Here is a 15422-nt window from a genome sequence, read left to right as displayed (position 1 = left end):
TTTAAGGCTGGTTGCTTTAATCAGCTACTCCAACACCTGACAGCTCGGCTCTTTCTCCTCTAGTTCAGCTGAGCTCCCAATAGAGTTATATTTTTTACTGGACAAGAGATCGTTTGCAACTCTGCAAGGCAAAAATACACATGTGGGCACATAACATCTCAGAGCCTGGGCCCTAAACAATAGTAAATAGACAGCAAAGGTTTGTTCTCCCAGATGCTAGAACCTAGAGAATGAAATAATCTGTGGGTGGGTCCATTAGACAAGGCTCCATCCGGTAGACTTTGAAAGGACACATAATCATCCTTTGCCCTATTTCTAAGTTTTATTTATTTTTAATTTTTTAATTTTTTAAAGATTTTTATTTATTTATTTGACAGAGAGAGACACAGCAAGAGAGGGAACACAAGCAGGGGGAGTGGGAGAGGGAGAAGCAGGCTTCCCGCCGAGCAGGGAGCCTGATGTGGGGCTCGATCCCAGGACCCTGGGACCATGACCTGAGCCAAAGGCAGACACTTAACGACTGAGCCCCCCAGGCGCCCCTATTCCTAAGCTGTAGATAATTTTGTGTAACACTGTCAAAATGAGGTCCTATTGCAACACTGTCACCTAATTGCAGGCCGATCTCGTAGGCGTGGCAGGTGTGGCAGCCGAACTCAGTCGCCAGCTTCCACCGTATCTCCCACAAGCCCCAGGCCAGCTACATCTGCAGCTCCACGCCAAAGGCACCAGCTTCCCCTGCTGATCATCCGGCACAGCAAGAATGGAGGTCTTTAAAGGATAGACGTGGGTTCTCCTTTGTCCTATGGGGTCGATGGTTGTTCTTTCCCACATCTCCAGTTTTTCTTCCCAACTCCTGCCCCTGCAGGTCTGCAGTAATCCCAGGCCCATACCACAGAGTCAACCACCTTCCACAAAATTCTTCATTATCCCCACAGTTACATAAGGTCTAACTCCTAGAATAAATCATTTATGTCATAGCATTCTTAGAGATTCTGTTCTCTGCCTAACCCTGGCTGATAAACCCCCAACATTTTTCAGCAGCCCTTTTGGGTTCTTTTTGTCTCCTTGTGGCTAGAGGGCAACAGTTATTAAGAGAATGAACCTCGATATTAAATTCCAGCTCAGGTTCTTCCCAGCTTTGAGTCTCTAGGCAAGTTATTTAGTTTCTCGAAGTTTCTACCTCTGTGAAATGGGAACAATAATAGAACTCCCTTAGAAGGTTGCTATGGGGATTAAATAAGGTTAATGGTAGTAAAATCCTTAGCACCGCCTCTGACCTAGTGTAAACACTTTAGTAAATATCCACTATTAGCATTACCTCTATCAGAAATGGCATTTGTCACATTGCCTCGCTTTTCTGAAGCACCATCATCACACATACCAGATTGTGAACTTCTCGAGACAATGAGCAAAGAGATATCCCTTCTGCTTAGAGGAGCTGGAGAGGCTTCCTGGAAGAGGTGACATTTTAGCCGGGTCCTGACTTGCTGGATTGGGATTTGATAGACCAAGAAAAGAATGGCATTGCTTCTAGAAAATAAAAAACAGAGATGGATGTGTAGAGACCATCAGCAAAACCAGCTAGCCTTTGAAATTGTACAGTCTTAATGCAGCAAGCATGTGTAAGCAGACTATGCATCAGGCCCTGGGCTAGGCAAGGAGGATAGAATGCTAAATAGGTTTTCTGTATATTGGGGGCAATAAAAGGAAAGTGCTTACAACACAGTGTATGAGGAGCATAAAAGTGCGGGGGCTGAACTTCAGGGACCAAGAATGAATCTAGGGCAGAGTGTTTCTAAGCCCAGGTCTGATGAGGGCAGAAATAGAGAACATCTCTGTGGGCTTATGGCCTGCCTTGGAGAAATGAATGAAGAAGCATCTGTGTTCCACTCTACTGGCAGACATCCCCCCTCCATTCCCTCCCTCGCACCCTTTTGGGTGAACATGGGTTAGAAATGAGCAGAAAGTGAATGTTCTAAGCCCAACTCCCCTGGAATTAAGACCCTGATTATAGAAGAAGCAACCAGAGGCTGGAGTGGTGCATTTAAAGTTATTGAGAAGAAAATGGGAGGCGCCTGGGTGGCTCAGTCAGTTAAGTGTCTGCCTTCGGCTCAGGTCATGATCTCAGGGTCCCAGGATCGAGCCCTGTGTCGGGCTCCCTGCTCAGCGGGAAGTCTGCTTCTGCCTCTCCCTCTGCACATAACTCCACTCGTGCTCGCTCTCTCTCTCTCTCTCTCTCAAATGGATAAATAAAATCTTAAAAAAAAAAGAAAGAAAATGGTATTACATGCCTAAAGGAAATGTGTCCAAAGGGGGACTGGTCAATAAAGAAAACAGGAAAATGTGTTCTTTGTTGGAATATAAGTTCTGTGAGGCAGGGACTTTGAGTATCTGAAGATTCTATCTCTCATATGCAGTCAAGGGCAAGGGATATCATAGTATTCAAATATATGTTGAATATATAAAATAATGAATGAATGAAGACAAGAGATGGATCTCATGGGGGGAGGGTTGCTCAGATACAGTCAGCCAAAGAACTGTCATTTAAACACTGGAAGCCTCAGGGGCGCCTGGGCGCCTTAGTTGGTTAAATGTCTGCCTTTGGTCGTGATCCTGGGGGTTCTGGGGGTCCTGGGGTCGAGCCCCACGTGGGGTTCCCTGCTCAGCACACTCTCTCTCCTCCCCACTCATGCTGTCCTCCCCACTCGTGCTCTCTCACTGTCTCTGTTGCTCTCTCTGTCATTCTCTCAAATAAATAAATAAAATCTTAAAACAAAGCATTGGAAGCATCAATCAACTCCTTTGATTTCGTTTTCTCCCCACCCCACGGCACTTCATCTTACCTCCCTCGACCCACAGTTCTCTCAGACAAAAAAAGAGAGAGAATGCTCAGCATGCAAGAAGGACATTCCAGCCCACATGGCTGATACTTTCCTGTAAGAACTCACCTCTAGGCGAGCTGGTATATAAATGATCAGTGTCCATCAGGCTCCCAGGCTCCATGCAACCCTGGGACACCAACAAGAGGGTGGGTTCACCAAGGCGGTGCCACCCAAGTGAGCCTCCCGCCCCATGGACCTGGCAACACCTCCACCATAACATCCACCTCTTTTGATTTTGATCTGATCACTGAAGTGTTTCTCCCAACACTGCGGATCTGCTCCAACCACGGGAAGTGACCAACAGGGTCTCTCTTAGCAGCCTGGCTCTCTTAGCAGCCTCCCTGCCTCACACATCCCATCTGGATCAGCCCGGGCCTCTGGGACAGTCTCCAGGACCCTGCCTCCCTTGTGCTGCCTTCTCAGGAGGGGCAGACACCCGGAGCACCTGCTCGGGACCCGCCATGGCAGTTAGGCCTGCGAGCCCACCCAGCCACCTCCCGCACCTGCTACACCTCACCCCATTTCCACCGAGGCTAGGTGGTGTGGTGGCTCTGGCCTCAGAGCCCGGCTCCAGCACTCCCTGGCCATGTGGCTCTGGGAAGGTCACTTCACTCCTCTGTGCCCCGGTCCCCTCATCTGCAAAAGAAGGGTAACAAGGGTTGTATCAGCCAGAGTTCCATGCAGAAATCCGAACACTGGGGTATTTGGGGCAGAAAGTGATTCACCCAGGGGCTTAGGTGCTTGGGGGATGGTCAGGGTGGCTGGATGGGGGAGGGGAGGAGGGTAGGCTGAGGCTTGAGAGGATCTGCCCCTGCCCCGGAGCCTCCGGAGCTGGGGGCATCTGGAGCCACAGGGCTGTGAGCAGGGATGGGACTGCGCCCAGGACACCAGTGCAGGAAAAGACGCAGGTCTGCATGACCCTGTGTGTCAGGAGGGAGCAGCCAAACCCAGGAAGGCGGCCTCTGGCTCCCTTCCACCTTCTGAGTCCCAGGTGAGGGCCGAGCACGGGCTCACAGTGGACACCCACACTCTGGAAGGAGGCAGCCTGGGAAATACAGCTGTAGCTTTATGCCTGCAAAGGACAGGAAATAGTGGGGAAGGGGCCTTGGGTGCTCCTCGGCCACAAGAGGGTTAACCACAACTGGGTTTGTGCCTGGAGAGAGCTCACCGCACCACCACCCCCAAGGCACACAGCAGGTGCTGAAGGAAGGCGGTTCTGGGGAGGGTTCTGGGGAGGCTCCGGTGGTGGTGACAGCCAGCTCCAGGCCAGGCCCCAGGAGATACCACAGCGAACAAGACAGAGCCCGACCCTGAAGAAGGGCTGACCCTCCAGGGCCAGCAGAGACTGGAATCATCAAGGAATGTGGTTGGTGTAACAGTGTCTGTCCTAAAAGCCTGGGGAGCACAGGGAGCTGAGAGCAGAGGGCGTGGGGCAGGGCACCTGGTGGAGAGGGCACAATTTGTAAGTCTGGCCACTCAGCCTGGGGTGGTGGTCACACAACAGAAACAGAGTTCATAGAAAGCCCCCTTCCCTCCCATCAACTTCAAAGCCTGCATGTAATTCAAGTCTCCAATATTTTTTTTTAAGATTTTATTTATTTATTTGACAGAGAGAGACACAGCGAGAGAGGGAACACAAGCAAGGGGAGTGAGGGAGGGAGGAGCAGGCTTCCCGTGGAGCAGGGAGCCGGATGCGGGGCTCGATCCCAGGACCCTGGGATCACAACCTGAGCCGAAGGCAGCCGCTTAACCATCTGAGCCACCCAGGCGCCCCGAAGGCAGCCGCTTAACGACTGAGCCACCCAGGCCCCTCAAGTCTCCAATATTCATAAGCATTTATAATGTAGCAGAAACCAGGGAGACCTCTCTGGTCGCACCTCTGGGAGAAATGTTTTCCTGATGACCTTACAAGATCTACAGCTGGGGCAGAAGATGAGGGGACAGGAGGAGAAAGGAAACGCTGTTGCCAATTTCTAGGCACCCTGTCCCTCTCTTCTCCGCAGTGTGCGGCCCTGCACGGCCACCCTGGCCGCCTCCCTCCCAACACAAACCTCCCCCACGCAGGCAGCCCCGACATGTGCCTTTTGAAGGCCTGGAAGCCGGCACCGCGCGACCAGTTGTCCGGGGGACCTCACACGGCCCTTCTTCAAGGGTGACCCCACGAGGAACCTGGAGAGGGGGCCGGTCTGGGGGCAGACAGGACTCCCTCCGTCCCCTCCTCCCCGCTGCCCCTCGCCCCGCAGAAGGCGCCCTCGCCGGCCCCCCTCGGGTCCAGCGCCCCAGGCTGGATGCGGCGGCGCGGGGCGCCCTCGTGTGGCCGGAAGCGGCGCTGCAGCTCCCCGCCGTCGTCCTCCTCCCGCGCCGGCGCGCTGCTGGCTGAGGAGCTCCGGGCCGAGCCCCGGGCTGAGCTGCCCCCCAGGAGCCCCGCTGCGCCCCCGCCCGCGCCCACTGCTCCCCCGGGGCCGGCGCCCAAGCTGCACGCCCTCCTCTTTCACCCCTGAAGATTTTCTCCCTGTATCTTCCAAGTCAATATTCGTGCCTATCAAAGAGTGTGTATTAGTTATCTAACCCCTTGTAACCGATCATCCCTAAAACGTAGCAGTTTAGAATCGCAAACACTATCTCCCAGACTTTGCGTGGGTAAGGAATTCAGGAGGAACTTAGCTGGCTGGCTCGGGCTCGGGTGTCTCATGCAGCTGCCATGGAGTCTTGGCCAAGACCTTTGTCCTGTGAAAGCTGGGGTGGGCCCACTACCGAGCTCACTGTCAGCTGTCTGTCATGCTCAGGAGCCCTTCCTTCCCTGCCACTGGGGCCTCCCCGTAAGCCTGCGAGGAACGTGTTCCCTGGCTTCCCAAAGAGCAAATGCTCCCGAGAAAGAGAGCAAGAGAAACCAAAATAGAAGACATAGTGTCCATTAGAATCTAATCTTGGCAGTGACATACCATCAAGTCTGCCCTATTCTATTGATCACACAGGCCAATCCCGGGACAATGCAGAAGGAAATGAGAATTCCAGGAGGCAGTGATCCCTGGGGTCCTTCTTAGAGGACACCTACCACAAACATTTTTTTTTTTTAAGATTTTATTTGTTTATTTGAGAGAGAGAGCAGAGCAGGGGGAGAGGGAGGGGCAGAGGGAGAGAGAGAATCCCAAGCAGTTTCTGTGTTGAGGATGGAGCCCAATGTGGCCCTCAGACCCTGAGATCATGACCCGAAATCAAGATTCAGAGGCCCAACCGACTGAGCCACCCAGGCACACCCCCCCCGGAAAAACATATTTTTTAAATGTTAGTTATAAAACAAAATATGGTCAACCCCATGAACCCACCACTCACACCAGAACTAGAGGACCATGTGCTCCCTTTCGTCTCCTCTTCTGCCTCCCTGTGTAAGAGGTAGTCATCTTGAATGTTGTGTTTATCACTCTTTTGCTTTTTAGAAAGTGTTGTCACAAAGTTACATATGTCTAAACAATCGTTTTGTATTTTTGATCTTTACAGAAATGGCTGGCTGTAGGTAGCCAAATCCTTCTTAGAAGCTCCAAGCTTCTATTAAAACTCTTCCTTTCCCTTTTGCTCCCGGCTGGGCAGTGGGTAGACCCTCCCTGCCTTCTTATTTCTGGATTACCTCTATGTTCTTTATTTACCCATTCTCCTGTGATGGACATTTGGGTTGCTGTCTCCACTCCTTTGCCATTCAAATAGGATGCTAAGTCCCTTTGGGACAGGTCTGCTGATATGCATGCACAAGTTTTGCACTTGCATACCTAAGCAGAGGGTGCTGGGTCCCCAGATATGCAAACCTCCCATTTCACAAGATAATGGTGAATTGTTTCCCAGCATGGTTGCCCCAGTTCACGCTGTCACCTGCAACTTACACACAATTCTGCTGCTGCTGGGGCATGTATGGCAGAAAGGCGGACTCAGGGGCCTGGTGGAGGCAGGAGGCCAAAGGGCAGAGGCTGGCAGTGGGGGGACCCGCCTGCCCACGTACCCCAGCTCAACTCAGCCAGAGGGGCTTTGGGCCCCGTAATACTGTGTTTCATCATAACAAATACACATCAGCTCTTTATCCCTGTTCCTGGCACAGAGCGCCTAAAAGCCTTGAAATTTCCAAAGCAAGGACAGCCGACCAAGGGGTCTTTTGTTATGTTAACGAGGTGACTTTTGGCCACCACCTAAGGATTGGGGCTTGGTGCCTGAGGAGCCCGCACAGGATTGAGGACTGCAACTTTCGGTCCCACCCCTGGCCTCCGAGGAGGGGAAGAAGGGCTGTTGGTTGAATTAATCCCCGGTGGGTAATGATTTAATCTGTCGTGACTAGGCCATGAAACCTCCATAAAAACCCAAAGGAACGGGTTTCTGAGAGCTTCAGGGTGGGGGAACACGTGAAGATTCCAACGGGGTGCAGCACCTGGGGAAGGCCCAGAAGCTCCGCGGCCTTTCTGCATACCTTACCCTTGGCAGCTGCCCCATCTGGCAGTTCCTGAGTTACAGCCTTTTAGAATAAACTGGTGAGCTAGTAAGATGTCTCTCTGAGTTCTGTGAGCCCCTCTAGCAAATTAATGGAACCTGAGCAGGAGGTTGGGGGAACCTCGGATTCACAGCCCGTCAGCCAGAAGTACCTAGACTTTCAACTGGTATCTGAAGGGCGGGGGCAGTCTTGTAGGACTTGTTAAACAAAATCAACTGAATAAATTTGAAGATCAAATTGGCTTTATTCAGCAAGTCATGAATCGGGCAGCATCCCATCAGCAAGTAGAAGGGACCCCTGAGGAACTCAGGCTTTTCTAGGCAGAATGAGGGGAGGACAAGGAAGTGAAAAGTGGATTATTTCAGGCAAGATTATCTTGCCTTTGGGGAAGGCAGGGGGTCTTATCAACAGACGACCTCCCTAGTACTAACCTGGAAATTCCAGACTGGTTGGTTTAAAAGTCCACTCCTGGGAGAAGCTAAAACTGTAATTAGGTTAGGTATTAAGGCTTGTGGGGCTTAGCAAAAGTGACTCCATTTTGGATCTGTTGTTTCTTTTTAACAGACTGATCCCTTAACCTGTGGAATCTGATGCTATTTCTGGGCAGATAGGGACAGAAGTGAGTCAAATTGTAGACACCCAGCTGGTGTTGGAAAATCGCTTGTTAGTGTGGGGAAACTTGACATGCTTCTGCGCTCATGCGCACTCGCTGGAATTGGGTCCAGAAACCAAGCATTTCTCTGCTCACCCAGCTGCTTCTGTTGATCCGGGGAAAACCATTTATACCCTCCTTGTAAGAATTTCATGTTATAAGGACTTCGTGAGAATCCTAACAAAGAATCCATTGAGCAGCAGACACTCACATAACATCTTTCCTTTCTCCCCCCTGCCCCCCCCATGCATCACTCCTTTGGAAAGTGGAAGTAAATAAAAGAAACAAACTCCCAAGCAAATCACAGCACTCTGAACTCCATGATCATTAACAGAGCATTAATTAATCGCTTACCCACAGAAAGGAGAAGTTGATTACCTGTCATGGAAATTTTAAAAAGAAAAAAGGAAACACGAGTTTCAATTTTAATTAGGGCCCCTGCATGGTGGGAATGGGAATGAGCTGGTTTCTCTGGGATCTAATTGCTGGCAACTGAAGTGCCCCTGGTCCCTGAACAGCCTCCTGCCCCTATACCTTCCCACCCAGCACTCCGGCCAGAATTTCTCTCAGAGGAGGCGGAGAAAGGAGGGGCAGGACCGCTCCCTCCGGGACACTGGCCCTCACTCCTCAGGAGCAGCTCGAGGGCAGGCATGTGGAAACAGCTGGCTCCTTGCTGCCTGCAATGTCAAGGAGGAACAGTGGGAGATGCCGTGAGGTGCTGTGGCCCAGACCCCCTCTCGGCGGGACCTGCTCCCCGGCAGGTGGGATTGCTGCCAGCTCTCAGCCTCAGGTACCAGCCCCTCTCAGACACCTTCACTAGGTCACACTGCCTTCCCAGGCCAGCCCGCACCCAGTGATCAACATGAGGTAAAGGCCACCGCGCTCACCTCGATTTGGGTCAACCTTGAAGGTCATCTGAGCTCCTGTGCTCCTGGCCGGATGCGCAGGGCCGTTACTCACACTGCCGTGCACCTCTCCCCACCCCCAGTCCCGCCTCCAACCCCTCTCTTCCACAGGTGCTAATCCCGAGAGGACTCCCTCACATATGTCCTATGAGCTCACCTCCATCTTGGACCTTGCTTCTTGGGCATCCCAAGTTGGGACAGAGATTGAAATTAAGCAGTGTTACAATTTTACATTTTAGCGGCGCCTGGGTGGCTCAGTCGGTTAAGCGTCCAACTCTTGATTTCGGCTCAGGTCGTGATCTCAGGATCATGGGATCGAGCCCTGTGCCAGCCTCTGTGCTTGGCATGGAGTCTGCTTGAGATTCTCTCTCGCTCTCCCTCTGCCCTTCCCCTTTCTCCCTAAAATAAATAAATACATCTTTTTTTTTAAGTTTACATTTTATAGAATCATCAGATTAAGGGAACCTCAGAAGGCATCCGATTGTGCCAGGCCACCCTCCCAATAAAGCCATACACTCAGCATCTGACCCAGCTAATGCAGCATTGGCTGTGTGATAGTGTATGACAGTGACAGGCTTGTCACCTCACACAGCGGCCCTTCAGTTTCTGGACAGCTCCAGCGGCTGGAAGGCTCACATATTGGTCAGCTCCTGCCAGGCACAGCCCCAGCGTGAGCAACAGTCTGTGTGGGTGCCAGTCCCTTTTCAGGCTGTGAGGAATATGGGATGGTGCAGATCCTGTGCAAGCCCTCAGACCAGCCCAGGTCTAGATGTGGGCAGGGCCCTGGTTCCCAGCCTCCTCAGCAGTCCTGAGAACATGCATGTCTGGGGTTTGGCACCACCCGCAGGCAATGGAGTCCAGGCCCACAGGAGGACAATCACCCAATGGTCTGGACACTGTCTCTATGAGCAGCCTGGTCCCCAACTGGCTTACGTCGAACATTTCCCCATATTTTTTTTTTAAGATTTTATTTATTTATTTGACAGAGAGACACAGCGAGAGAGGGAACACAAGCAGGGGGAGTGGGAGAGGGAGAAGCAGGCTGCCCGCCGAGCAGGGAGCCCGATGTGGGGCTCGATCCCAGGACCCTGGGATCATGACCTGAGCTGAAGGCAGACGCTTAACGACTGAGCTCCCCGGTATTTTTGATAAGGCTTGTCCCTACCTGCTCCTCTAAGAGCATCCCTAGCCTAACCCCCTGGATCCCATTTAAAAGCGGCATAAGTCCCCAAGCTGGGGACCAGTTAAGCTAAGATTGGAAGGGTCAGAGTTCACCAGGCAGAGGCGGTAGTGGGAAGGGCTCATGGCAGGTTAGGAAGCAGGAAGGAGCCCTCCTTGAGGTCCTGGGGCTAAAGGACCCACTTCCCTCCACACCTGGCACAGTTGGTGAGGATTGAGTTCTGAGCCAGAAATCCAGTCGTGCGGGAGTTGGGTCGTAACCTGAGGGTCTGGGCTTTCTTGTGGAGCACACTGAGCTTCCGCCTCCATCTTCTGCAGCCCCGGGAGATGGACCCCACCTTCTCAGCTTGCACAGGAGCACACAGAGGCTGGCAGCCCTTCGCAGGGCACCAGAGGGCAGAGCTGAGAACCCAGCTGAGCATGCTTCTCTGGTCTCAGCTGCGTCTGGCGCAGGAATCCACAGAGATCTCCCCAGCTTCCCAGGGGCGGCAGAACTGGGAGCTGAGTCATGGATGCGCAGTTGTGGGAAAGCAGGACCTGTGACATAGTGGTGTGCACCTGGTTTTCTTCTGGGCTGTGCTGGGCGGGAGAGGATCCGAGGATCCGGGGCCCAGACCCCCAGCTGTGACAAAGCCCTGCGACCCAGCAAGTCCTTTCATCTCGGAATTTCAGAGCAAAGGAAGGAAGCTGTTTCCATGTGAGAAAGGCCTCCAATTATCCTGGAGGCAAGGAGAAGGGTGCAGATTTAAACTGCATCAGTAGAGGGGCGCCTGGGTGGCTCAGTCGGTTGAGCATCTGCCTTAGGCTCAGGTCATGATCCCAGGGTCCTGGGATAGAGCCCCACATTGGGCTCCCTGCTCAGTGGGGAGTCTGCTTCTCCCTCTCTTTCTGCTCCCCCAGCTTGTGCACTCTCTCACTCACTCTCTCCCTCACAAATAAATAAATAAATAAATAAATAACAAAATCTTTGAAAATAAATAAACTGCATCAGGAGAGAGTCAAGCCCGACCCGTGGAAGAAGATCCAGCCTGAGAGGGTGGTGAGCCCGGAGGGGCCTGGATGGAGGCATCCAGTAGCTTCTCAGCTTCTTCTGGCTCTCAGCACAGGAAATGAGGGAGGGAGCCAGCCAGCCAGCGGCAGGCACAGGCTCAGGATGCTGGCTGACCGCCCCCCAGGGTTGGCTGTGCCACTAGGGAGAGAGCATGGATCAGGCCACAGGAAGGAAACGGACCCTTGAGGGGCCAGGAGGGTTGGGAGACACCTAGGGGAGCAGAAGGAGGGCAGGTTGTAGGGAGGGGGTGCCAGACTTGAGCTTTCTGCAGGTGGGGCCCAGGGGGGCGGGGAGAGAAGAGGATGCTGGCCTTTTGGGGCTGCAGAGCCCACAGACAAATGAGATGGAGAGGAGGCAGAATTCCCCTCATCTCAGCTGGACTCTCCTGAGCCCCACACAGCAGGAGGCTTCATCCTCTGGGGCCTGGCACGTAAGGACCTTCCCTCTCCTGACAGCCTCCCCCTCACCTGGGCTCTCTCCCTGGGCTGTTCCTCTGAGGCTTCTACGACAGCCAGGGCCTTCCAGGTAGTCCACACGAACGTGTCTATGGTCTGATGAAGACCCCTCCAGGCCTTCATTCCCTGGGTAGGAGTGAGGGATGCGGATGGGGTGAGGCTGAGCTGCATCTGTCTACACCAGAGGAGCTGTGCACCAGCCTGAGGGCAGGGGAGAGGACAAAATGACCTCCTGGGGGGCTGTCCAGCCCCGGGACTGCCATCAGTTATTGGATGGTAACTATTCAGCAAATGCTCAGCAGGGAGAGATGGGCGAGCCCCCAGCATGGATCAGAGTCCCCGGCTGGGCTGAGCGCGGGACCTGTTCCTGAATTAGGACCCAGGTAGGGTCAGTTACTAGGAGCCACAGCCCAGGGAAAACTACCTGCAGATGAGCCTTCTCCATGGCATTCTGGGCTCTGAACTGTGGAGAGGGCGGCAGGAACGGTAAGGAAATGTTCCCAAGCCCGGGCCGGGCCTATCTAAAGGTCACTGTTGTCAAAGGTCTGGGGGTGGGTTGGAGGAGGAGGGCTACATCGTTCAGTGAGCCAGTAAGCAGGCCGAGTGACTTGCATACGCAGACTGAGGCTGGTGCCCGGCTGGACTCAGGGAGCACCCTTGCCTCCCGGACAGTGATGTTGCGGGACACAGAGGAGGAAGGTGGCGGACAGGCACAAAAGTGCAGCTTGACCGGGCTTTGTTTCTCAAGGTCCTCGGGAGGCCTCACAGGCCTGGTGCATGAGGCTGGAACCCAGGACCTCAGGAGCCTGCCTTTCCTATCCCCAATCCCACTCCCGGACAGGATGCATGGTGGGTCTCACTTTTCACAACATTCTCTCTTCTCTCTTCCACGTTCTGGTAGTTGAGACGATCCTGCAAGGTGAGATCGGGGATCACTGAGCCTGGAGTAACCAAAAATGACCTGGATTCTGAGCATGGTTTTGGCACAGCTGTGTGACCTCAGGCAAGTTCCATCCCCTCTCTGGGCCTCCATAGCTGTATCTTCTCTGTAGGATAAAGGTGTAGGCATTGATACACCCGAGGTCACTTCTAGCTCTGACATTCTCTGCTCTAAGCCCCATATAACAGATAAGGAAATCGAGGCTGAGTTTGTGGGCGGCATGATTGGGAGAAAGATCTCTCCCTGTTGCCCCACAGGGAACTACCTCCTGCCTCCCTCTTCCCTTAGTTCAACCCAGGAGCCCAAGAGGGTAGCACCCTCTGCTGCCCTGTCTGCATCCCAGAGGCTCATTTAAAGGAGAATCCAGTTTTTGGCTCATTTTCTCATCTGGACCCAGAAGCAGGAAGCTGATCAGCACTTAATGAAGCCAGGACCAACCCAATTGTCAAAGGCACTTGTGTTAATAAGCACCTTTCAATTCATGCGGGGAGCTAACACACTCAGAATAAAAAGGGAAGAAAAGGGGTGCTTGGGTGGCTCAGATGGTTAAGCGTCTGCCTTCAGCTCAGGTCATGATCCCAGAGTCCTGGGATTGGGTCCCGCATCGGGCTCCCTGCTCTTTGGGAGCCTGCTTCTCCCTCTGCCTCTCTCTCTCTGTCTCTCATGAATAAATAAATAAAATCTTAAAAAAAAAAAGGGAAGAAAAGCCATTATCTTGATATGTCTGGGATCCTACCTGGGCTGAGACCCGTGAAGTCATTATGGGTAATTATGGGCTGTGGTCTAGCATAGCACACAGTCCCACTTGCGTACAGGTGGTGGGGGGGGAGCGTGTGGCCCCTGTGAGGTCATAAAAGGGCAACTTTCCATTTTTAGTTAGTTCCCTTCCATCCCGCTTCTTAGGAATGTCCCCACCCTGCTCCTTCAGTTCATAGTTCTGGTTTCACCCTCAACAGATTTGTTATCCCGAGTCTCCTTTCGTTCAGGGAGAAAAGTCACTGGGCTCTGAGATTCTATCACCGGGTACTCCAGAAGCCTTACTGAAGGAGCTTTCCTAATCCGCCCCCACCCCCACCCCCCCGCCGCCAGCTCCCTGTGGGCTGGTGGTTGTCGAGACGAAGGCGAGGCCACAAAGATGGCGGAAAGTGGTCAGGTTAGGTTTGCTGATGGATTGAAGGGACGAGGGAAGAGAGAAGAATCTCAGATGCTAGGGGGGTGTTTGGCTGGATGGGGGTAGCATTTACTGAGATGAAGAAGACCCAAGGATACAGGATCACGAGGGCAGAATTCGAGAGATAAGTGATTCGATAAGACGAAACAACATTAGAATAATTGGGATCCCAGAAGAAGAAGAAAGAGAGAGAGGGGCAGAAGGTATATTGGAGCAAATAATAGCAGAGAACTTCCCTAATGTGAGGAAGGAAACAGGCATCAAAATCCAGGAGGCACAGAGAACCCCTCTCAAAATCAATAAAAATAGGTCGACACCCCGACATGTAATAGTAAAACTTACGAGTCTCAGAGACAAAGAGAAAATCCTGAAAGCCCCTCGGGAGAAGAGATATGTAACCTACAATGCTAAAAATATTAGATTGGCAACAGACCTATCCACAGAGACCTGGCAGGCCAGAAAGGACTGGCAAGATATCTTCAGAGCACTAAACGAGAAAAATATGCAGCCAAGAATACAAGAAAAATATCCAGCTAGGCTGTCATTGAAAATAGAAGGAGAGATAAAAAGCTTCCAGAACAAACAAAAACTAAAGGAATTTGCAAACATGAAACCAGCCCTCCAAGAAATATTGAAAGGGGTCCTCTAAGCAAAGAGGGAGCCTAAAAGCAGCAAAGATCAGAAAGGAACACAGACAACATACAGTAACAGTCACCTCACAGGCAATACAATGGCACTAAATTCATACCTTTCAATAGTTACCCTGAATGTAAATGGGCTCAATGCCCCAATCAAAAGACACAGGCTATCAGATTGGATTAAAAAACAAGACCCATCCATATGCTGTCTGCAAGAGACTCATTTTAGACCCAAAGACACCCCCAGATTGAAAGTGAGGGGGTGGAAAACCATTTACCATGCTAATGGACACCAAAAGAAAGCTGGGGTGGCAATCCTTATATCAGACAAACTAGATTTTAAAACAAAGACTGTAATAAGAGATGAGGAAGGACACTATATCCTACTTAAAGGGTCTATCCAACAAGAAGATCTAACAATTGTAAATATCTATGCCCCGAACATGGGAGCAGCCAATTATATAAGGCAATTAATAACAAAAGCAAAGAAACACATTGACAACAATACAATAATAGTGGGGGACTTTAACACCCCCCTGACTGAAATGGACAGATCATCTAAGCAAAAGATCAACAAGGAAATAAAGACTTTAAATGACACACTGGACCAAATGGACTTCACAGACATATTCAGAACATTCCATCCCAAAGCAACGGAATACACATTCTTCTCTAGTGCCCATGGAACATTCTCCAGAATTGATCACATCCTAGGTCACAAATCAGGTCTCAACCGGTACCAAAAGATTGGGATCATTCCCTGCATATTTTCAGGCCACAATGCTTTGAAACTAGAACTCAACCACAAGAGGAAAGTCGGAAAGAACTCAAATACATGGAGGCTAAAGAGCATCCTACTAAAGAATGAATGGGTCAACCAGGAAATTAAAGAAGAATTAAAAAAATTCATGGAAACCAATGAAAATGAAAACACAACTGTCCAAAATCTTTGGGATACAGCAAAGGCAGTCCTGAGAGGAAAGTATATAGCAATACAAGCCTTTCTCAAGAAACAAGAAAGGTCTCAAATACACAATCTAACCCTACACCTAAAGGAGCTGGAGAAAGAACAGCAAAT

Source organism: Zalophus californianus, chromosome 4 (genome assembly GCF_009762305.2).
Source record: "Zalophus californianus isolate mZalCal1 chromosome 4, mZalCal1.pri.v2, whole genome shotgun sequence".
In the NCBI taxonomy this organism is placed as follows: domain Eukaryota; kingdom Metazoa; phylum Chordata; class Mammalia; order Carnivora; family Otariidae; genus Zalophus; species Zalophus californianus.
This window is presented reverse-complemented; position numbering follows the sequence as displayed.